This window comes from Rhinoderma darwinii, chromosome 4 (genome assembly GCF_050947455.1).
Source record: "Rhinoderma darwinii isolate aRhiDar2 chromosome 4, aRhiDar2.hap1, whole genome shotgun sequence".
NCBI lineage: Eukaryota > Metazoa > Chordata > Amphibia > Anura > Rhinodermatidae > Rhinoderma > Rhinoderma darwinii.
Genome location: NC_134690.1, coordinates 303,358,560 through 303,382,111, shown reverse-complemented (window position 1 = coordinate 303,382,111; position 23,552 = coordinate 303,358,560).

Here is a 23,552-nt window from a genome sequence, read left to right as displayed (position 1 = left end):
CATCGTCCATTTTTTTGGACAAAATTTTGAGGCATTTTGCCACATGCTCCAGGTCTTATATCAGAGACATCTCTGACTTTCTGATGAAGATGAGGGGTATGTCTGTACCTGATAATGTAATTTTGGCATAATTTAATGTCACTGGTCTATATACTAGTATTAACTATGAAAGTGGACAGAATTGTGTTTCTAGGGCTTTGGACATGACTAATTATACAAATGAATGCCGAGTTCATTGTAGGTTCAGTTGAAATTATCTTGACTTGTAATTATTTTAGTATTTGGGGATTAATATTACATTCAGTTGCGGGAGACAGCTATGTGGTCTAATATGGCCCCCACTTATGCAAATATGGTTATGGCTGAAATCGAGGAGACATGCGTCTATGTGTCCCACCATTTCAGCAGTGTGCTCTCTTCCTTATATAGCAGGGAGATGTTCCTGTAATGACGGGGTAGGGAGACAGACAGGTGTGCCCTAATCTACCCGCCACTCAGTCCCTGCCTACTTGCAACGACCCGTCCTAAGCGACGGGGTACAACTGGGCGACGGCCCCTACGCTCAGTAAGTGCAAGACAGACAAACAGACAAGGGTACACAGAAGCAAGGGAAACGGGGCAGCTGCCCACGAGACACCGTGAGCAACAAGAATAGTGAACGAGCTGAGTCAAACCAGGAGAGAACGAAGTACAAAACTCTGAGCAGGAGAGTGGTCAGAAAGCCAAGGTCAATAACAAGCAGAGGATGAGTAGTACAAGCAGCAGCAGCAGCAGCAAGCCAGGAAACAAGCATAGAAGAATCACAGGCAAAGGAGGAACAGGAAAGGCAGGTATAAATAGACAGGGGGCGGGAGCTAGCTCCGTCTGGCCAGGCTGTGATAGGCTCTCCCACTCCTAAGCCTGCCATCCTGAGTGGTGGAAGATGGACTCAGTCTCACAGACATAGGAGCAGGTGCAGACTGATTGCCCACGGGCGTCGACACAAGCTGTGCCTGGCAGATCCTTTATAGTTTCATCATTGCATTAATTTTTTGATTTTCTTAATTTATCCAATCCAGATATTAAATATACTATGGTACATTCAGATAAGTCTATTCAATTCCTTGATACTATCAGTTACATAGAAGGGGTTCGATTAGTCACCAATATTTTTACTAAGCCTACAGGTCGTAATAACTTGTTAAAGTTTAATAGTCAGCACACTAGGAGCTCCTTAGGAAAATGTTCAAATCCTTGCCATACAGTCAAATGCTGCGAGTTTAAAGGATTGTGGAAGAACCTCACAAGTTTCCGGATAGATTGGAAAAGATGACTAAAGATTTTGTGAGTAGGGGATATCCTAAAAAAATTTGTGAAGTAACATATGAGAAAGGCACAGACCCAAGAGCGGCACACTTTATAGGCGAGGAAAATAAGTAATAAGAAAGACTACAGGAGACCATTTATCTCCACTTACAATAGCCATAGTGTTCAGATGTACTCGATTATACGTAGAGAGTGGTCTACTGTTTCTCGGTTTTACAAGGAGATATCAGAATTTTCTATACCACTACAATTTCCGTACAGGAGATCTAGAAATCTCAGGAAAAGAATAGTCAAAACAGATATTGGAGATAAAAGAAAAAAAAGTAGGACTTAGGGCTGTTATCAGTGTATACACTGTGACAACTGTACAATGAAGAAGAAAGGGAATGTTTTTAATCATCCCATCACAAACAAACAATATAGGATTCACGATCATTTAACATGTAAATCTGAGTTTGTGATTTACGCTTTGTTATGTCCGTGCTCTATAGTATATGTGGGTGAAATCACTATTGATTTCAGATTACGACAATAACGACAAATCTAGCATTAGAAATGGTAAAGTGGATTTACCGGTGGCCAGACATTTTAAGGAAAAAGGTCATACTGTAAATGATCATAGGTTTGTAATTTTGGATCAGGTTCACACTCCGAGATGGGAGGGGGGACAGAACTAGACTTTTAAAGAAGAGGGAGACTGAATGGATTATGAAATTAGACACATTATATCCACATGGATTACATGTATATTTTCTATTGGCGGCTTTCTTGTGAAGATGCTCAGATTAATGCTCTATGATTCTGGTAATGTCCTCCTCATGTTGTAAGGATCGATATAAGTTATGATGTGGTTATACACTTTACACTCAAAATTTTTTTGTTTATATAACGGATTGTGTGACAACAAATTGGAAGAGACACTCACCGAGAAAAGAATATATAAATACATGTGTGTTTGATGTTGCTGATTCCCATGGATGTAAAAAAAAGTTATTTACATTTATGATATTATGTTGTTTATTTAACCTGAATTAAACCATCCTTATTGCCAAACATGTTGATTGGGCTTTTTTGGTATATAAGGGTTTGATGTAAGGCTGGGTTCACACACCCTATTTACGGACGTAATTCGTGCGTTTTAACTTCGAATTACGTCTGAAAATACGTCTCCAAAGCGCCGGCAAACATCTGCCCATTCATTTGAATGGGTTTTATGATGTACTGTGCCGACGGTTAGTTTTTTTACGCGCCGCTGCCAAAAGACGGCACGTAAAAAAGACGTCCGCGTCAAAGAAGTGCATGTCACTTCTTGGGACGTAATTGGAGCCGTTTTCCATTGACTCCATAGAAAAACAGCTCCAATTATGTCCGTAACGAACGCTGCGAAAAATGGCTGCACATGCCATTACGTCTGAAATTCAGGAGCTGTTTTCTCCTGAAAACAGCTCCGTAATTTCAGGCATATCGAACGTGTAGGTGTGAACATACCTTAAGTGACATAGTTGAGTAGTTAGAAGATCCCGATATATCTGTCCCATTATGGCTGAGGCTAGACACATACCATCCAATTATATACACACTAACGTGGAGTGCTGCAGTATTGCGGATTATCAGGCCGGTAACAAATGGGACGTGATGAGGATAGATACTATAAAGACATTATCTGTCATTAATATCTGGTCTTATGTACACCATTTAGAACCTGCCAAGAGAGATGTATAAGCACTAAGATGTCGGTTATTTACAGGCATATTTGTGGCGGTTTCACTAGGTCCTTTGGTAAGCCTATTACTCTGTCTGCCAGTTAGCAAGATGGTGCCTCCGAGCTATCATGAGATGTGCGCAATTGCGCTAGATACATGTTCATTGGTTATCAGCAACATGTGACAGTGTCTCACCTATCAGGGAGAGACTGGGAAGCAAGCGCAATAGCACTAGCAACAAACATATACACACAAACATGTGGATTGTTAGATCTCCTGGGTGAGTTCCAATCTCTTATTTCCTGTATGCTAAATCTGCTAGATTACGATATTTGCCACATATGTAATTATTGGAACGCAATTATGAATATTCAAAGATTGTACACTGATGTGAATATAATTTATATTTCATGTGATGGTATTTTTTATATACATTATATTGTGAATTACACACACTGTGATAAGGTCATATTAAGCACTATGCACTTTGTATCAAATATATGCTAATGATGTAAACTTTTGTATGAGATGGGTATGTATATATGCCCAGGCATCACTTGTTCACTTTGCTTTAAAATTACTCTATGGTAGAGTCAAAACGTCGCCTTCTCACTATGGGTGAATAAATTATTTATTTTTTCACTAAGCCAGTTGGAGTGATGCTCTTCTTCTTGTGCTGTATTTTATTATAGATATATAAATATATGAGAGCGTGATCTGAGGTGTTTTTAACTTTTTTTCACAGCACAGAGCACAGACACAGAGCACAGACAGAACAACTGCAATGAGAGGAGCGAGAAACAAAGTCCTGGCTGTGTTATGAAAATAACTGTCTGTGATCTCTGTGATAGATTTATCACAGAGATCACCTGATGAGGGACCAGTCAGAATGGTCCCTGATGGTTGCTGTGCCAGCTGCTGCCCCAAGCAGTTTGGGCACAGCCCAGCATCTGCATGCGTGCGCCATCTTTTTTTTAATTGACTGAAGCTGGGAGGGGGGGGGGTTCGGTCGTGGGAGGGGGAACTGTCGCAGACCTTCAGTAACATTTATTACCCTTTCTCTCTCCTCCCTCAGGAATTATTCCATGTGAAGAGAGAGAAATGGTAACGAATCGGCAACTTGCGGTGACCGCCGTGATTTAACGGATCATGGGCAATCACCTGAACAGAGACCACTCGTTATGGTCTCTGGTCGTTGCTCCGAACCCTTAGCTGAGAGAACGGAGCTTAAATTGATTGTGACGGTGCTATATTAGGCTAATGCGCTGCCATAAAAATGCGGCGCTCTAGCCTAATGCCCCTTAGTGACCGCTGTTAAAAGGCGTATTGGTGGTCACTAAGGGGTTAAATAAGTCAACGTTTTATTTGATTATGAGCAACTTTTAAATTGATTTTATTAAACAAATTGTTTACTTTTTAAGATACAGCTTCTATGTATCCTGTATACATAGAAGCTATATTACTCTGTCACAGCAAAAATCTGTCAGGTCAACTGGACTGACAGCTCTGATGAAAGCTGATCCTGCGTGTCTCTGACACGCAGGATGCAGCTAATCATGATCAAATCTAAGTTCATCAAGGATAGTGGCGCAACCAGTTACAATGGCCACTTACAACTGGTAAACGAAGACCTAAGGGTACGTTCACACGCTTAACAAAAAACATCTGAAAATACGCAGCTGTTTTCAAGGGAAAGCAGCTCCTGATTTTCAGAAGTTTTTTGAGCAATTCACGTTTTTCGCTGCGTTTTTCACAGCGTTTTCACTGAGTTTTTTCCAGCCGTTTTTGGAGCTGTTTCCAATAGTCTATGAAAAACGGCTCCAAAGTGTCCTGCACTTCTTTTGACAAGCTGTCATTTTACGCGCCGTATTTTGACAGCGACGTGTAAAATTAAGGCTCGTGGGAACAGAACACTGTAAAACCCATTGAAAGCAATGGACAGATGTTTGTAGGCGTATTAGGGCGTTTTTTCAGGCGTAATTCGAGGCGTAGAACGCCCGAATTACGTCAGAAAACACTGCGTGTGAACATACCCTAACAGTATGATAGTAAGTAATAACTATTTTATCTGCTTTCACACATTTATGTACCTCTAGGCTCAATGCACACCATGTGTATTACGTGCGGTTTTGCCTCATGTGCCGAAAAACGCATCAAAACGTAAAAACTGCATAAAAAAATGCATGATTCAGTCGGGTTTTTATCTGTGAATACGCAACATGTGCATGTAGCCTTTAGGCCTTATTCTCACGAGCGCTGTATACGTCCGTGTGACGGCCATTGAAACATAGAACGTGTCCTTTTTTGTTCCATTTTCACGGATCCCTCCATAGGCTCAAGTCTCTGGGGATCTGTGAAAACGGGACCCACACGGGGGTACCTCGGACGTGAAAAACGTCACGTTTTTCACCTCCGAGTTTCCCCATGCTCGTGTGAATCTAGCCTAAAGCTACATGTACACTTTGCGTATTTTGGTGCGGAAAATACTCAGCGAAACCGCAAGAAATTCGCATGAAAAAATAAACGCTAAAGGTGCGTTTTTCTATGCGGTTTTTCCGTTTTGATGTGAATGCACCACAGGTCAATTTCAGTCCCGAAAAATACTGTAGCGTGTACATGAGATATCCTGGAATCTCATTGACTATGCTGGTACTGTATTACGCTGCGGATTTACTGCACGCAAATCCACACGGCAAAACTGCACGTAATATGCATCGTGTGCATTGACCCTGATGGTAAGATTAGATCTCTGTAATATTATTATTATTATTATTACACTATACAATACCAGCTGCCATACTCGAAGAACCAACTAGAGGAATACAGGAATACTATTTTCTGGACCCCAGTTTTTATATTCATATTTTTTCATGTGCAGATCTGTTATTTGAGTTGAGATTCACATTAAATAATTCACATTCAATATATTATATTATATTATATAGACAATTCAAAGTTGTATGCATTTGAAATTTTCCAGTTTGTTTGAGCTGAATGCAATTACATAATGTATCCACTAGATGAAGCTCTTGCTTCATACCACATGTTCTGCATTATTTGATTAATTATTATCAGGAAGAATAATGTTTGTAATTTGTTAGAGAATTTTTTGGCAGCTGCAGTAATTATGGTTAATAATTGTATCAAAACACTATATTTCTATTTGCTGGAGTTCATTTTTTGGTTTATAAACCAACAATCTGCTCTGTGTGATATGAGAAAATAATTTACAGGCTACAATGCTGACCTGGTAAAAAGGGCAACTTTTTCCTCCCTGTTTGCAATGTTTCCTAATTTCATAGAACTATATTTTCTAAATATAATTTATTTATTTTTCTATTTTTTTAGTCAGACATAGGGGGAATTTCTTAAGACTGGCATTTTATACCTGGAGTAAGATGCGTTCACCTCTTAATAAATGTGTTGCATCTTTCGGCCGAATGTGTTACAAATTTGGTGCACGAACCACAGTTGTGCACCATCCATTCCCCTTTTCCATTGGACATACTGTAAGGGTATGTGCACACGAGAACTGTCTTTTACGTCTGAAAAGACAGACTGTTTTCAGGAGAAAACAGCTGCGTCGTTTCAGACGTAAAAGCTCCTCCCCGCATTATGCGAGGCGTCTTTGACGCCCGTAATCTTGAGCTGCTCTTTATTGACTTCAATGAACAACGGCTCAAATTACGTTGCAAAGAAGTGTCCTGCACTTCTTTGCCTAGGCAGTCATTTTACGCGTCGTCGTTTGACAGCTGTCAAACGACGACGCGTAAATGACAGGTCGTCGGCACAGTACGTTGGCAAGCCCATTCAAATGAATGGGCAGATGTTTGCCGACGTATTGTAGCCGTATTTTCAGACGTAAAACGAGGCATAATACGCCTCGTTTACGTCTGAAAATAGGTAGTGTGAACCCAACCTAAGGCTACATTCACACGAGCGTATGCGAATCTTGCGCGTGAAACACACTAAGTTATACGCGCGTAGTGTCTCCGTTGTGCTTCCGTGTGTGCGTAATTTACATGCGTATGTCACGCGTATAACACGCGTTTAATACGCGCGTGAAAAACTGAAGGAGGGCTTTTTGATCACAATTTTGGTTCCAACCCTCTAGGAACACCCACAGGAAGGTCACATGGTCAGAAATCGCCATATTCTATTGCTGTTACAGCGAAGAGAGTTTTATGGGATTGCTGTGCTTGGTTTGTTTTGATCAAAACCTTAGGAACATGACATCCAAAGCTATGGACCGTGTTCTTCTGTTGTGGCTGATCTCTCGCACATATGGAGAGCGACGGCAGATGATGGAGGAAGAACCTAGGAGGAGAAGGAGGCTTTGGGTTCATCCTATTGTCTCCCAACATGCTTCCAAAGGGCTCTTCCACACCCTTTATGAGGACTTGCGGCTGCACCCGGCGAAATTTCATTCTTTCTGTCGGATGTCAGTCGCAGCATTTGATCGGCTACTGGAGGAGCTGCGTTCATGCACTAACATTACGCAACACTAACATGTGTCGCAGCATTTCACAAGAGAAACATCTCATCGTCACCCTGAGATAAGAATAAATAGTGTCTGCATTTTACAAAATAATTTTCACTGTCAGCCTAGGCTAGCAGTATGTTAAAATGCCTTATCCAATTATCAGTATTGGGACTTGTCCACACACAACGGAATTCCGGCTGGAAAAAAAAAGTTAATTCCACAGCGTGCGGATGAGACCTTAAAGGGAATATGTTGCCAGAAAAACATGTTTTTTTTTTTTAATTAAACATTTAGTGTGTAGGTGATTAAACATTGTTCACATTTTTTTTTTTTTTTTCACGAGTCAGGAAATATTATAAACTAGATTCTAATTTATAATATTTCCCATTGCTGGTCACTAGATGGAGCTATTCCCAAAATTGCAGCATTGCAAAATTGGGTAAAAAGCCCTCGCTCTAGTGAGCTCTCAGCATCCCCCCCCTCCTTTATCCTGGCTAGTGCCGGGATAAACGAGGGGTTTGAACGTTCTAACCTCCTACACTGTGTGTCGCCATTTTTTGAGCTAACACACAGTGTAGTAGGTTTACATACAGTAGTAAACGTACACAAACACGAACATACATTGAAATCTCTTACCTGCTCCTGCCGCCGCGGCTCCCTCCGGCCCGTCCGCTCCGTCTGCTGCCGCTGGTCCAAGTGCACAAGTCCGGAAGCCGCGACCGGAAGTAGTAATCTTACTGTCCGGCCACGACTTCCGGTCCACAGGAAAATGGAGCCGGACGGCGCCAATTTCAAATTGGACTGTGTGGGAGCGGCGCATGCGCAGTTCCCACACAGACGGCGTGCACAGAAGTTGATGGGACGGGACCCGTTCGCAGTCCTTATGGGACTGTGGCTGCCGTATTCCAAGTCTGTATGTGTCGTTAATCGACACATACAGAAATGGAACAAAAAATGGCAGCCCCCATAGGGAAGAAAAAGTGTAAAAATAAGAAAAAGTAAAACACAAACACACAAATAAATATAAACGTTTTTAATAAAGCACTAACATCTTTAACATATTAAAAAAAAAAATTGTGATGACACTTTCCTTTAATGCCCCCTTTTTCAACATGTTATCTTTCTCTAACATTTTGGCAGCCCACAAAGACCATATCCAAAAAATAGTATTGTAATTATTATGGTATTTTTCACTCTTGATAATGTCACAGAGAATAGTTTATATAATTAATCAAATTTGATATCTTTTGTCATCAGATTCCTTGTCACTGGAAATTCGTTTGCTCCCCTTCATTTTGAATTCCTATTGGGGACGTTGACCATTTCTGGAATTATCATGTCCACTTCCGAGCTCATCTGGCGGAAACTAAAAGATACCTTGATGCCTGAACTTACGGCAGAGGTTGAGTATAACAGATGGGTTCATGGACAACACACAATTCCCAAACTGCATTGGGGCACTGGACGGAAAACATATCCGGGTGAAGAAGCCGCCACACTCTCGGTCCCGATTCTACAATTACAAACAGTAAATACATATTAATTTATATTTAGTGGTTTAGGTTATATTGGTGTTCACAGTGTGCTTTCACCATTTTGTTGTCTGTTGTATATTTGCAGTCACAGGTGTTCTTGCACCTGCATACACATTTTATATCATTTTGTTGGAATGTGCTGTTCAAACTTTTGTGTTGTTTATGTGATCCATATATGTTAGGTTAGTGACTGACTCCATTTTTTGTTCTTGCACTCCTCCCATTCTGCCATGGGTGATTTTAATTAGTTTAATGCTGGTTCCTAGCATCCCCAGATATACAGTGAAGGAAATAAGTATTTGATCCCTTGCTGATTTTGTAAGTTTGCCCACTGTCAAAGACATGAACAGTCTAGAATTTTTAGGCTAGGTTAATTTTACCAGTGAGAGATAGATTATATATAAAAAAAAAAAAAAAGAAAATCACATAGTCAAAATGATATATATTTATTTGCATTGTGCACAGAGAAATAAATATTTGATCCCCTTGCCAAACAAGACTTAATACTTGGTGGCAAAACCCTTGTTGGCAAGCACAGCAGTCAGATGTTTTTTATAGTTGATGATGAGGTTTGTACACATGTTAGATGGAATTTTGGCCCACTCCTCTTTGCAGATCATCTGTAAATCATTAAGATTTCGAGGCTGACGCTTGGCAGCTCGGATCTTCAGTTCCCTCCATACGTTTTTGATGGGATTAAGGTCTGGAGACTGGCTAGGCCACTCCATGACCTTAATGTGCTTCTTTTTGAGCCACTCCTTTGTTGCCTTGGCTGTATGTTTAGGGTCATTGTCGTGCTGGAAGACCCAGCCACGAGCAATTTTTAATGTCCTGGTGGAGGGAAGGAGGTTGTCACTCAGGATTTGACGGTACATAGCTCCATCCATTCTCCCATTGATGCGGTGAAGTAGTCCTGTGCCCTTAGCAGAGAAACACCCCCAAAACATAATGTTTCCACCTCCATGCTTGACAGTAGGGACGGTGTTCTTTGGGTCATAGGCAGCATTTCTCTTCCTCCAAACACGGCGAGTTGAGTTAATGCCAAAGAGCTCAATTTTAGTCTCATCTGACCACAGCACCTTCTCTCAATCACTCTCAGAATCATCCAGATGTTCATTTGTAAACTTCAGACGGGCCTGTACATGTGCCTTCTTGAGCAGGGGGACCTTGCGGGCACTGCAGGATTTTAATCCATTACGGCGTAATGTGTTACCAATGGTTTTCTTGGTGACTGTGGTCCCAGCTGCCTTGAGATCATTAACAAGTTCCCCCCGTGTAGTTTTCGGCTGAGCTCTCACCTTCCTCAGGATCAAGGATACCCCACGAAGTGAGATTTTGCATGGAGCCCCAGATCGATGTCGATTAACAGTCATTTTGTATGTCTTCCATTTTCTTACTATTGCACCAACAGTTGTCTCCTTCTCACCCAGCGTCTTACTTATGGTTTTGTAGCCCATTCCAGCCTTGTGCAGGTCTATGATCTTGTCTCTGACATCCTTAGAAAGCTCTTTTGTCTTGCCCATGTTGTAGAGGTTAGAGTCAAACTGATTAATTGAGTCTGTGGACAGGAGTCTTTTATACAGGTGAACATTTAAGACAGCTATCTTTAATGCAGGCACCAAGTTGATTTGGAGCGTGTAACTGGTCTGGAGGAGGCTGAACTCTTAATGGTTGGCAGGGGATCAAATACTTATTTCTCTGTGCACAATGCAAATAAATATATATAATTTTGACTATGTGATTTTCAGTTTTTTTTAAAATATAATCTATCTCTCACTGGTAAAATTAACCTAGCCTAAAAATTCTAGACTGTTCATGACTTTGACAGTGGGTAAACTTACAAAATCAGCAAGGGATCAAATACTTATTTCCTTCACTGTATATGTAGGCTTAGTCCCAGTTCTGGGTGTATGTGCAGAGTAGGTCCCCACCTTACAGAGGTTGCCTTGTCGTGGCAGGTGGGCAAACACTTTTTGATCAAAATGTGCGCTAAGAACCTCCCTATTGTAAGTAGATTTAGGCGTAATGCATATTTATTCATATTTAGTGGTTTAGGTTACATTGTTGTTTGCAGTGTGCAGTCGCCATTTTTTTGTCTGCTATATATGTATATATTTATATATATATATATATATATATATACATACATCTATATATATATATATATATATATATATATATATATATATCTATATATATATATATATATATATATATATATATATAGGTAGAGATAAGCAGCACTCTGCAACAGATTCCCAACACGGTAATGGGTACAAGCAGGTAATCCAGATCCGTGGATTATAAAACATAAACAAAAGAAATCCCACAGCACGCCGATGGTTCCAAAAAGTATGTGATTTATTCAGTCAACAGTTGACTGAATAAATCACATACTTTTTGGAACCATCGGAGAGCTGTGGGATTTCTTTCGTTTATATATATATATATATGTAACCCTGTGGGCTGTAGTAAGCACCCCTGTATCCACTCTGTTGTTCTGGCAGCATTTGGCTTCGGATATACTGCTGTGGATGCGGCATAGGTGGAGGTGGAAAAGTGTAACTTGCAGGGTTTGTAGCCTCCGGCATAGTGTGGCCATAGAGACACCAGTGCTCGAGAGCTGAGAAGCACTCCCAGGGGTCATTTGGTGGTGTGGCAGCTTCCAGCAATATCAGTACTGCGCCTTGTGTGCGTAGGCGACGCTCAGCCGGTACTTGACGTAAGAAAGGACACATGCTGCGTGCAAACGTGTCCATGTCATCCTCCGGCTGGTACCTATTTGAATATTCTAGCACCCTGCTGTCCACTTGGCTGGCCGTAGAAGGCTCCACTTTTCTCCTTTTTGAATCGGAACGAGCGGAAGTGTGAATTGGCGGAGGCCTGCATGGAATAGGTCCAGCTGAAGTTCCTAGGTCAGGCTGCTCCTGTTCTTGGAGACTGGTGTCCTCTGGATTATCCTCCATCCTCTCACCTTCCACAAGGTTTTCCCTAAGATTGTCTTGGGTGCTAAAATTTTAGAAAAATTAAAAAAATTAATATGTGTTACATTTTATTAGAGTGGTTGGCACGTCATGGATATTTTGAGATAGCCGCTTGGTAATCTGGTCTAAAAACGGCAGCAAAAAATTGTCAAGTTTCTCTGACGTTATGTACGCAGGTTACAATGCACTCACATTTCTAAAATGTTGTGTGGATAGGTCCTCAATTTCCATGAGGTGAAAAAGCAAATGAACTTTAATTGTAATTTTTCATTTACGATACTTACGATCAAAGTTCAAAAATCGGGTTAAAGAAGGCTAGCTGCTGTGTGAATAGGTACGCTCTTTTTTTTAGAAGGCGCTGCACCGCTCCTTTCTTTTTGGGTCATCTCTCTTCTGTACTAGTCCCTTATACTTCTCCAACGTCCTTTCACTTTCTCCACTGTTGAATATATTGTTTTAGATAACATATACTTGCGCTTGATACACACATTTCGGGCCATCAACACTTGCGCCAAAACATGATACACAGGGCCACAATATAATAACATTGGGGCCAGTAACGGAAGCAACGTCACTTTTAGGGCCACATGGCGTCATTTACATCAATAGTTGCCACAAACAATAGTCGCCAAAAATTTATACATAGAGCCACAAGGTAATAACATTGGGGCCAGTAACGGAAGCTACGTTACGGTCAGGGCCACATGGCGTCACTTACATCAATAGTTGCCACAAACAATAGTCGCCAAAACATGATAAACAGGGACACAACTATACAATACAATATATACTATGCTTTCACTTTTTTCCTGCGGGTGTGGCACTAGTCCACTAATGAGGGAAAAAGTTTTGCGCTAGGGCCTCCCACGCAGTGTCTTTCCTGAGATGGTCATGATATTCCTCCGACCTCGCATCCCAGAGCTCAGAACTCTCCTGCACCAAAGTGATGAGCTTCTCCACATCCATGGGGCGAGGCATTGTAGCTGGCCACTGCACTTCCTGTATCTGGCCACGCTGCTGTGATCTGCAAACACTTCCTGCATTTTACCCAACAGTCTTTGCAACGCTGCGTGAATAACGCACAGCTCACGCGAGTGCAAGTGATCTGTGCTTGATTTTCACGCACCCATTAATTTCAATGGGTGCGTAGTGCGTGAACAATGCACCAATATAGGACATACAGTGAGTTTTACACAACGGACTCACGCTGCGTGAAAAACAATGCATGTCTGAATGGCCCCATTGAAATGAATGGGTTCGTGTGCTGTGCGTGATTTTCACGGATGTTATTCACGTTTCTCTGAATGAGCCCTAAAATAAAAAATAGTATACTCACCCCACTGCTCCAGTTCTCTGGCATAAAGAATACATTTGTTTGGATTCTGTGGCCTCATCCCCTTGTCGGAAGTCATGCCCCAATTGGCGAGGGCGACATTGCAATATTTTGGCCCTTTTGAGACCTTTCTGGTGTAGAAAGGTTGATACATTTCCCCCTGTGTGTTGCAGTTGAAAAAAGGATTTAATTAAGTAATGATGGGCAATGAAGAAAACGATGGTATTGTTTGTTTTCCCTAAAAAATATCTTATGTCTCTAGACAGCTTTAGGGATGTGCAATTCTATTAGAAGGGTTGAAGGGGTCGCTGCATTTCCGAGGGGTTCAATTCACCTTGAAGTTTTGGAGAGCACTCTGCGGTCTCCTCGGTGTAAAATTGGACTTCTCTTCGGCCTATCATCCCCAGTCCAATGGGCAAGTCGAGAGGGTTAACCAGATCATGGAGAACTTTCTGCGTCACTTTGTTTCCAGGCGGCATGATGACTGGGTGCAGCTGCTCTCTTAGGGCATGACCACACGTGGCGGATTTCCTCCGCAACTGTCCGCATCAATGCCGCACAGAATCTGCGTTGCAGATTCTGCTGCGGATCTGCACAAAATGTGCAGAAAATTGATGCGGACTAGCTGCTGCGGACTGCGGGAAAAGTGCTTCCCTTCTCCCTATCAGTGCAGGATAGAGAGAAGGGACAGCACTTTCCCTAGGGAAAGTAAAAGAATTTCATACTTACCGGCCGTTGTCTTGGTGACGCGTCCCTCTTTCGGCATCCAGCCCGACCTCCCTGGATGACGCACCAGTCCATGTGACCGCTGCAGCCTGTGCTTGGCCTGTGATTGGCTGCAGCCGTCACTTAGACTGAAACGTCATCCTGGGAGGCTGGACTGGAGACAGAAGCAGGGAGTTCTCGGTAAGTATGAACTTATATGTTTTTTACAGATACATGTATATTGAGATCGGTAGTCACTGTCCCGGGTGCAGAAACAGTTACTGCCGATCGCTTAACTCTTTCAGCACCCTGGACAGTGACTATTTACAGACGTCTCCTAGCAACGCTCCCGTCATTACGGGAGCCCCATTGACTTCCTCAGTCTGGCTGTAGACCTAGAAATACATAGGTCCAGCCAGAATGAAGAAATGTCATGGTAGTAAAAACAATACGCTCCGCAGCACACATAAGATCTGCGGACTTCATTGCGGAATTTTGACTCTCCATTGAAGTCAATGGAGAAATTCCGCCATGAGTCCGCCACTGCTCCGCAACAGACAGAGCATGCTGCGGACACCAAATTCCGCTCCGCAGCCTATGCTCCGCAGCGGAATTTTACGCCTCGTCTAAACGAACATTGCTAAATTAAAGTGTAAGTCAATGGACAAACGGCACCGCTGCGGATTAACGCTGCGGAGTGTCCGCAGCGGAATTTAAGTGAAATTCCGCCACGTGTGAACCCGCCCTTATAATAACCACACTAGTGAGTCTACCAATTCCAGTCCGTTCTTCATTGTCTACGGCCAACATCCTCGTATACCTCTTCCTGTCTCTACTATGTCCCAGGTGCCTGCAGCTGACTCAACCTTCAGGGACTTTCTACAGATATCGCAACAAACCCGATGTTCTATCCTGCTGGCGGTGGACCGCATGAAGAGAAAGGCAGATACAAGAAGACGGGCTCCTCCGCAGTTTCTTCCAGGGACTAAAGTCTGGTTGTCTTCTAGGAATATCCAACTGAGGGTGCCATCGTGCAAATTTGCCGCTAGGTTTCTCGGACCCTTCGATATCCTGCTACAGATCAACCCGGTATCTTACAAGCTGCGGCTGTGTAATGTCCGTGGCTGCGGGCTGTCAGCTCCGTTCCCCCCCCGACAGCTGCAGCCACGAGTCGGCAAGCGCTGGCCCCAGCCTCCTCCTCAGGAGGCACCAGCACTCGCGTCCACTCACCTCAGCCGGATCCCGCTCGTGCCCTCTCTTAAAGGGACAGCGAGCGCACTGGACCTTGTTGATGAACTTTGACCCGTAAGTACCCTGGACTATAAGAGGGGTCCAGTCCCCTAGTTCTATGCCTGAGCATTGTTGTGTTCCCTAGTTTTTCAACGTGATGGCCTCCTAGTGTGTCACCTGTTCTTGTACCTGTTCCTGTACCTGTTTAAGTTACTTTTCCTGTTCCTTGCATTTCCATACCATCCTGGTCAAGCACTGTGCTGTGCCAAAGTCGTGTCGTGCTGTATCCACGTCTGACCTGCTTCACCTCGCCTGACGTCTACCTGCTGCCTAGTCCTTGCCGAGCCTGCCCTGCTGCTGTCTTAGCTGCCACAGGTACCTATACGAACTATAGACTTTCACATGCTCCCTGTTGGCCAGCTGCCTTACCGCCAAGGTGCTACGGCACAGTGGGTCCACAGACCCTTTGTGACAGTACGCTCAGGCCATGGAACACGCTGGTCGATTCAAGACTATGACGACGTCTCAAGAGATGCGAGTGGACATGCTAGACCTCCGGTCTCGACAGGACCAACTCCTCCAGGCGTTGAACATTCTTGCACTTCGGCAGGAGGCAAAAGCTGCTGTTCCTCCTACTACACCTCCTGGCAATGCTGATCCTCAGACTACATCTCTTGGCAGTATTGACCCACGTGTTTGTTTGGCACTTCCTGACCGCTATGATGGAGAAGCAATTACATGTCGTGGATTTCTTAATCAATGCCAGATCCACTTCTGCCTGTATGCTAGGACATTTTCGTCTGATGGCGTCAGGGTCGCTTTCATCATTTCTCTCCTCACCGGCAAGGCTCTTGCATGGGCGAACCACATCTGGGAGAGACAAGGACCAGAGACCCATGACTTCCAAGCCTTCCTCCGGACTTTTTGTATGGTGTTTGAGGAGCATGGACGGGTCTCATCTGCAGCGGCCTCTTTGATTAACCTGCGCCAAGGAGACACCTCCGTGAGTGAGTACACCATCCTCTTAGTGGGAGACCTGTTATGAAACAATGAGGCTCTGGTGGCTGTATTCTGGCATGGACTATCTTCTAGAATTAAGGACGAACTTGCCGCCTGGGATCTGCTGTCTACCCTGGATAACCTCATCCTTCTGTCTGCCCGGATTGATATACGGATCTGAGAACGCCCCCAAGAGGTTCGACGGGAGGGAGCCCTTCCTAGTCTGGTCCCTACTTTGCAGCAACCCCTGCTGTCCTCAGATCTCGATCCTCCTAAGGAGTCGGTAATAACGGACCAGTATGAGTTATCTACTCAGGAGAGACAACGCAGACGCACATCTGGACTCTGTCTTTATTGCGGTCTCGATGGCCATCTTGTGCGCCTGTGTCCCCAAAGATCCCAAAGCCTAGGGTTGCTAGGAGTGACAACCTTGGGTAAAGATGGACTTCCGTCTAAATTGTCCATACCCGTGACAATAGTGTCCGGTGACAAAAAGCATTAGGTCTCTGCGTATCTGGACTCTGGATCTGCTGCTAATTTCATCCGTAGAGATCTGGTGGACCTTCTGCAATTGCCCACCACCCCTCTGGAGAACCAGTTGACAGTTGCTTCAGTGAATGGACTACCTCTGCCAAACCCAGTTATAGCTGTGACCAAGCCGCTGAGGCTCCAAGTAGGAGCCCTTCACTCCGAACTTCTGTCTTTCTATGTCCTGTCCAAAGCTGTTAACCCTGTGTTGCTGGGCCTGCCTTGACATTTAACGTGACCTCCTCTATGTTTGTGTAGTAGTCTACCTTGATAACATCTTGATTTTTTCTCCAGATCCTATAACGCACCAGAGACAGGTCCGCCAAGTTCTGCTACGATTAAGGGAGAATCGTCTATACGCCTAGCTGGAGAAGTGCGTGTTTGACAGAGATGCTCTACCCTTCCTGGGCTACATCATCTCGAATCGAGGTCTCGAGATGGATCCTGAGAAGGTAAAGTCTGTTCTGGAATGGCCACGTCCTCAGGGCTTGAGGGCCATACAGCGCTTTCTGGAATTCGCTAATTTTTACAGGCAATTTATTCCAAACTTCTCCTCACTGACTTCTCCCATCTCTAACCTTACTAATAAGGGTATGAACGCCAAGATGTGGACTCCTGAGGCAGAGTTCGCATTCAATAGCCTGAAGAGTTCCTTCACGTCAGCCTCTATCCTCCATCATCCGGATGTCTCTCTGCAGTTCTCGTTGGAGGTGGACGCATCCTCTGTCGGTGCTGGTGCACTCTTGTTCCAGAGAGGTCCCAAGGGCAAGTCAAGGGTATGTGGATATTTCTCTAAGCTCTTCTCTCGCGCAGAACGCAACTACTCAGTTGGGGATCGGGAGTTACTGGCCATCAAATTGGCCCTGGAAGAATGGAGACATCTATTAGAGGGCGCAGCTCATCCGATCCTGATTTTTACAGACCACAAGAACTTGACCTACCTCCAGATGGCCCAATGGCTGAACCCTCGTCAGGCCAGGTGGTCACTGTTCTTTACAAGGTTCCAGTTTGAGCTCCATTATCTTCCGGCCGACAAGAATGTGAGGGTCGATGCCTTGTCCAGGTCTTTCGAGACGGAAGACACCTTGGCGACTACACAGAATATTATTGATCTGTCTATCATTATCTCTGTCAATCCCCTGCAAGTTGGGGACATTCCTTCAGTGAGGACTTTTTTGCGCCTGGCTGATCGTGGAAGAATCCTCCACTGGGGACACTCCTCTAGACTGGCAGGTCATGCGGGGGTCAGTAAGATCCGAGATCTGATTGCTTGTCATTTATGGTGGCCCACGCTGCCCTAGGACATTATGGACTTTGTTTTTTCCTGTTCTGTATGTGCAGCCAACAAGGCCGCTCACTCCAGACCTTCTGGTCTGCTCCAGCCACTGCCTGTGCCCAATGCTCCCTGGCAGCATATAGCTATGGACATTATTACGGACCTGCCTCTCTCTGCTGGATGCAGTGCTGTCTGGGTGGTGGTGGATCGATTTTCGAAGATGGCCCACTTTGTTCCTCTGACCGGTCTTCCTTCTGCTCCTCAGTTGGCCAAGCTGTTCATCCAACACATCTTTCGCCTGCACGGCTTGCCGCAGCATATTGTATCTGATCGGGGGGTTCAGTTTACCTCAAAGTTCTGGAGAGCCCTCTGCAGACTCCTCGGTGTGAAGTTGGACTTTTCATCAGTCTACCATCCTCAGTCCAATGGTCAGGTCGAGAGGATTAATCAGATCTTGAAGAACTACCTACGCCACTTCATTTCCAAGCAACATGATGACTGGGTACAGTTGCTCCCATGGGCAGAATTCTCCTACAATAATCACACCAGCGAGTCTACAAGGAATACACCGTTCTTCATTGTTTATGGCCAGCACCCACTAATTCCTCTCCCGGTGCCCGATACTTCCGAGGTACCAGCGGCTGACTCTACGTTTAGAGACTTTCTACAGATCTGGCAGCAGACTCGATCCTCCATCCTAATGGCAGTCGACCGCATGAAACGGAAGGTTGACACAAGGAGAAGAGAACCTCATCAGTTTCCTCCTGGCACGAGGGTCTGGCTGTCTTCCAGGAATATCCGACTTTGGGTGCCATCATGCAAATTTGCTCTCAGGTTCCTCGGACCCTTTGGGATCCTAAAACAGATCAACCCTGTCGCCTATAAGCTTCGGCTGCCTCCTACCCTCAAGATCCCCAACTCCTTCCATTTATCCCTCCTGAACCCGGTGATCCTGAACTGCTACAAGACTCCTAGCCCTGTGGTTGCCTCCAGCGGCCCTTCAGACACCTTTGAGGTTCAAGAGATCCTGAACACCAAAAATGTGAGAGGAAAGACCTTTCATTTGGTGGATTGGAGGGGGTTTGGTCCTGAAGAAAGGTCTTGGGAGCCAGAGGAGAACCTCAATGCACAGGGCTCGTCTGAAGAAGTTTCTCTCTCGCTCTGGTCTCAAGAAGAGGGGGCGTAAGAGAGGGGATACTGTAATGTCTGTGGCTGTGGGCTGTCAGCTCCGTTCCCCCCTGACAGCCGCAGCCATGAGTCGGCAAGCGCTGGCCCCAGCCTCCTCCTCAGGAGACGCCAGCGCTCGCATCCACTCACCTCAGCCTGATCCCGTAGGGTGCGTGCGCATGCTTGTGCCCGCTCTTAAAGGGGCAGCGCGTGCACCAGACCTCGTTGATGAACTTTGACCCGTGAGTACCCTGGACTATAAGAGGGGTCCAGCCTCCTTGTTCTATGCCTGAGCGTTGTTGTGTTCCCTAGTTTGTCTATGTGATGGCCTCCTAGTGTGTTACCTGTTCCTGTACCTGTTCCAGTTCCTGTTCCTTGCATTTCCATACCATCCTGGTCGAGCACTGTGCTGTGCGAAAGTCGAACTATAGACTTTCACCTGCTCCCTGTTGGCCAGCTGCCTTACCGCCAAGGCGGTACGGCCCAGTGGGTCCACAGACCCTCCGTGACAGGCTGCCTCCTACCCTCAAGATTCCTAACTCCTTCCATGTATCTTTGCTGAAGCCCGTGGTCCTGAACTGCTATTCCAGGACTCCTAGTTCTGCAGTGGTCCTTGGCGGGTCATCTGGGACTTTTGAAGTAAGGGAGATTCTGGCCACCAAGAAGGTGGGTGGAAGGACATTTTATTTAGTGGATTGGAGGGGGTTCGGCCCAGAAGAGAGGTCTTTGGAGCCAGAGCAGAACATTGATGCTCCTGTCCTCATGACGAAGTTTCCCTCCCGCTCTGGTCCCAAGAAGAGGGGGCGTAAGAGGGGGGATGCTGTAACGTCTATGGCCACGGCCCGTCATTCTGACTTACCCCTCGACGGCCGTGGCCATGGACATCTGACTTGTGTGGAGCGTCGTCCTCCTGTAAAGCGCCGGCACTCACTTCCGGATACCAAGACTGTCTCCGGAGACCGTGCACGCGCCCGCGCGTGCACGGTCTTAAAGGGCCAGTGCGCGTATGTTGCAGGAAGTCTGCAATCGAGCCCAGGATGCACTGGGCTATAAAAGGGGATCTGCCCTCTTGTTCCTTGCTAGAGCGTTGTTTGTTTCTCAAAGTTTGTCGTGCTAATGGTCTCCTAGTGTCTTCCAGTTTCCCAGTGTACCCTGTTCCTGTATCCTGTATCCTGTTTTCGTGCTATCCTGTTCTAGTGCCGTGCTGAGCTGTTGCCGTATTGTGCTGTGTTCCACGCCTGTTCTGCTGAGCCACACCTGGCATCTACCCGCCGCCTGGTCCCAAACGTGTCTGCCTTTCTACTGTCTACGTTGCCTCAGGTATCCTCGCTGAACTATTGACTCTGTACTTTATCTGTTTGGCCAGCTGCCATCCCGCTACGCGGTACGGCCCAGTGGATCCAGACCCCACATCGCGACAAATCTTTTGTCTTTGCCTAAATGTGTTTTTTACTGCCCTTGTTGGCCTTCCATAGACTACCCTTAGGGCAGTATAAGTGTATCCTCCTACACAGTAGCCAAAGACTACTAGTTAGTCACATGTTTTGTGGAGTTTTTCTTGCCTTTTTCCATTACTTTCCCTTTTTCCCCATCCTGAATTTCCTCTTCACCTTCATCCCACTGCCATCACAACTTTATGTCTACCTCTAAAACGGGGTCTATGTTTTGCTCTACTCTTCCGTTGGTGTTGTGATTAGCTTTCGATTTCTTCATATGCTACTGTTATGTACAGTCATCAGCTATGTAGCAGTGTGTCTATGTTTTTCTGTTGACTTTTTTGTCGGTCACACAAACTATGAACTTTTCCCTGGAATATACAACAGTTTAGATTTTTTTTAGCAATGGGCTGGACTGAAAGGACCAAACCCACTATTTAGAAGGAGTGTCAATATCCACATAATTTTCACTATTAAGTGTATATAGAATATATGATGGTTTCACTTGAGATTATCTTCTCATCTGATGTAAAAAAAAGAGAACTATTACTCATTGAATTAAATAAATTGCAGTGGAGCTTTGCTGGCATTACTGGAAAAGGTTTTTGCAGGGATAATAATTCTATCAAGGATAAATGGTATGGTATAAATGGTTGGGAAATTCATTGTAAAAGATACAGCTTAGTACTGTGCATGGACTTTGAGTGGGAATATTGCTAAGCCAATCAGAATTTTTTCTGGCAGGTTAATAAACAGCAATTGTAACGGCCACTGCTTCAACACTCCACGCCGCCACGTACTTGCCTCTTCACGGCGTCCTTTGGCTCCTGGCCTCCACCGTGTTCCTCTATCTCTCCGGGCTGGATACACTCTCCATTACCACTGCTCTTTTCCTGCACTTCCTAATCATTCAGATGAACCCTCCTACTCTTAAAGAGCCAGTGCACGCCAAATTACTAACCAGCATTCCATGCTATAAATGGGTTCCTCCCACAACACTACTTTGCCTGAGAAATTAGGTTCATCCTAGCTAGTCTAGTGATACCCTGTATTATAGTTTGTTTTGAATTTCCTGTGTTTGACCACTGCTTTTAACTTTGACTGTCCTCGTCTGACGCCTCCCCTGACCTCTTGCTAGTGGCAAGTGACAAACCTCTGTTGCCTGCTCTGACCTTTGGCCCAACCAACAATTAGTGCCTGTCTGCCGATTGTAGATCTATAGAAAGGCTTATACCAAAAGTGTAGTCACCTTATAATATACCATATCTAGTCACGCTGGCAAAGTACTATGGGACTAATCCTAGGCAGTAAATTAAGGATAGCCTTTTTAAGGGTTAGTAAAACAAGAGGTTTGGTATATATGAAATATGCTGGAATTAACAAAATAGACGCATACCTGTCTGTGTCTTTCAAACCTTTATTAGATATTAACTGTACTGTTATGACATTTACTGCAATGCCCTGTGTCTTTAATGTTTGCCCACATGATTGTGATTTGGGGGCAGGGTATAGTACTTACCCAATCGGGAATGTCACATACAGGAGTCGTTGCCAAACAAACACTTTAATCAGGGAGGCACAATTCTTAATGGTTACACTCAGATGAGGTTCGGTTACTTAAGTGTAAAGAACACCACAGTGCAGTTTCACAATGCTTTCTTAAAACATCATCATAAAAGTCCAGTGGCACTTGTCGGAAATCACACCCAGGAGAAAAATCCATGCCAGAAGTTGCTCTGGCCTACTTTCACTTTGCATCCTGAACAGCGGCCATAACAAGGATCACAGACGTGGTTCAAGACCTGGCAACGCCGCCAACAGTCTTCCGGAGAGAAACTCGCTTCTTCTAGCGGTATACCAACACAGTATCGCACCAGTTAATTTGGTTGGCACAATTAGTGGCGGTTATCCCTGGAGTCCTGGGGTACTCTCATCGGAGGGCAGTTTTCTCACTCACCCACACTGTGTCTTAGGCACATTCGACGGGCTAATGTTCCACTACAGCTGCTGTGTTCACTTCTGGCCCACTTCTTGGCAAGTGGCCTTGATCAGCCAAGCACTCATTATCCTCGTCAGTTTAATTTTGCCAGTCCCAGAGCACCATGGTCCAGTCTGTATAAGCCCAACACACTTGCTTCAGGGTTTTCTCTGCTGCGTCACACGCATGTGACCTGACCTCTGCAAGGGGATTGCTCTTATTTACCCGGCATAAGCTTAACCAAGGTTCTGGTGCCAACTAACCCTATTTATTATAATGCCACGGAACAATGCCCATGTGCCCTTGCGTTACCTAGTGACATAACAGGATACCAGAATGACCCTTCACATGATAGGCCCCCCTCTGCGAAATGGTGATACAAGTGCTTTAGCATCGCAATAAAGCAGAGAATGCATGTCCCTGGGGCACACCCTATCAATATCTCATTTGGTTTTGTCTTTTTTACTTGCCTGTCAACCAAATACTGTCTTCACTTGGACATGCATTTGTAAATGAGGTGTATTTCAAGATGAATTACTTTTTTTCTCAGTACCCCTCTTGAGAATTGCAGCCTTAGATTTTGCTAAAACAAGAATTTCTTAAATGAGGCACTGCCTTCTATTACTAAACATACCCTAATAATGCATAATATGATGATTGGTTGTCTATAGCAGCCTTGAAGGCTATGTATGCTTTTAAAACAACATTTTTTTTTAATAATTCAATGTTTTAAGTGATTTAAAACAACTTTTATACTTAGTTTTATTTAACAATATATTTACTTTTTAACCCTCTAACGCTATGTGGCGTAATAGTACATTACAGGCACCTGTGTCTCCAGGCACAGATTTAGAGCAGTGATAGCTGCCCAGAGAAGCCAGGACTGTGAA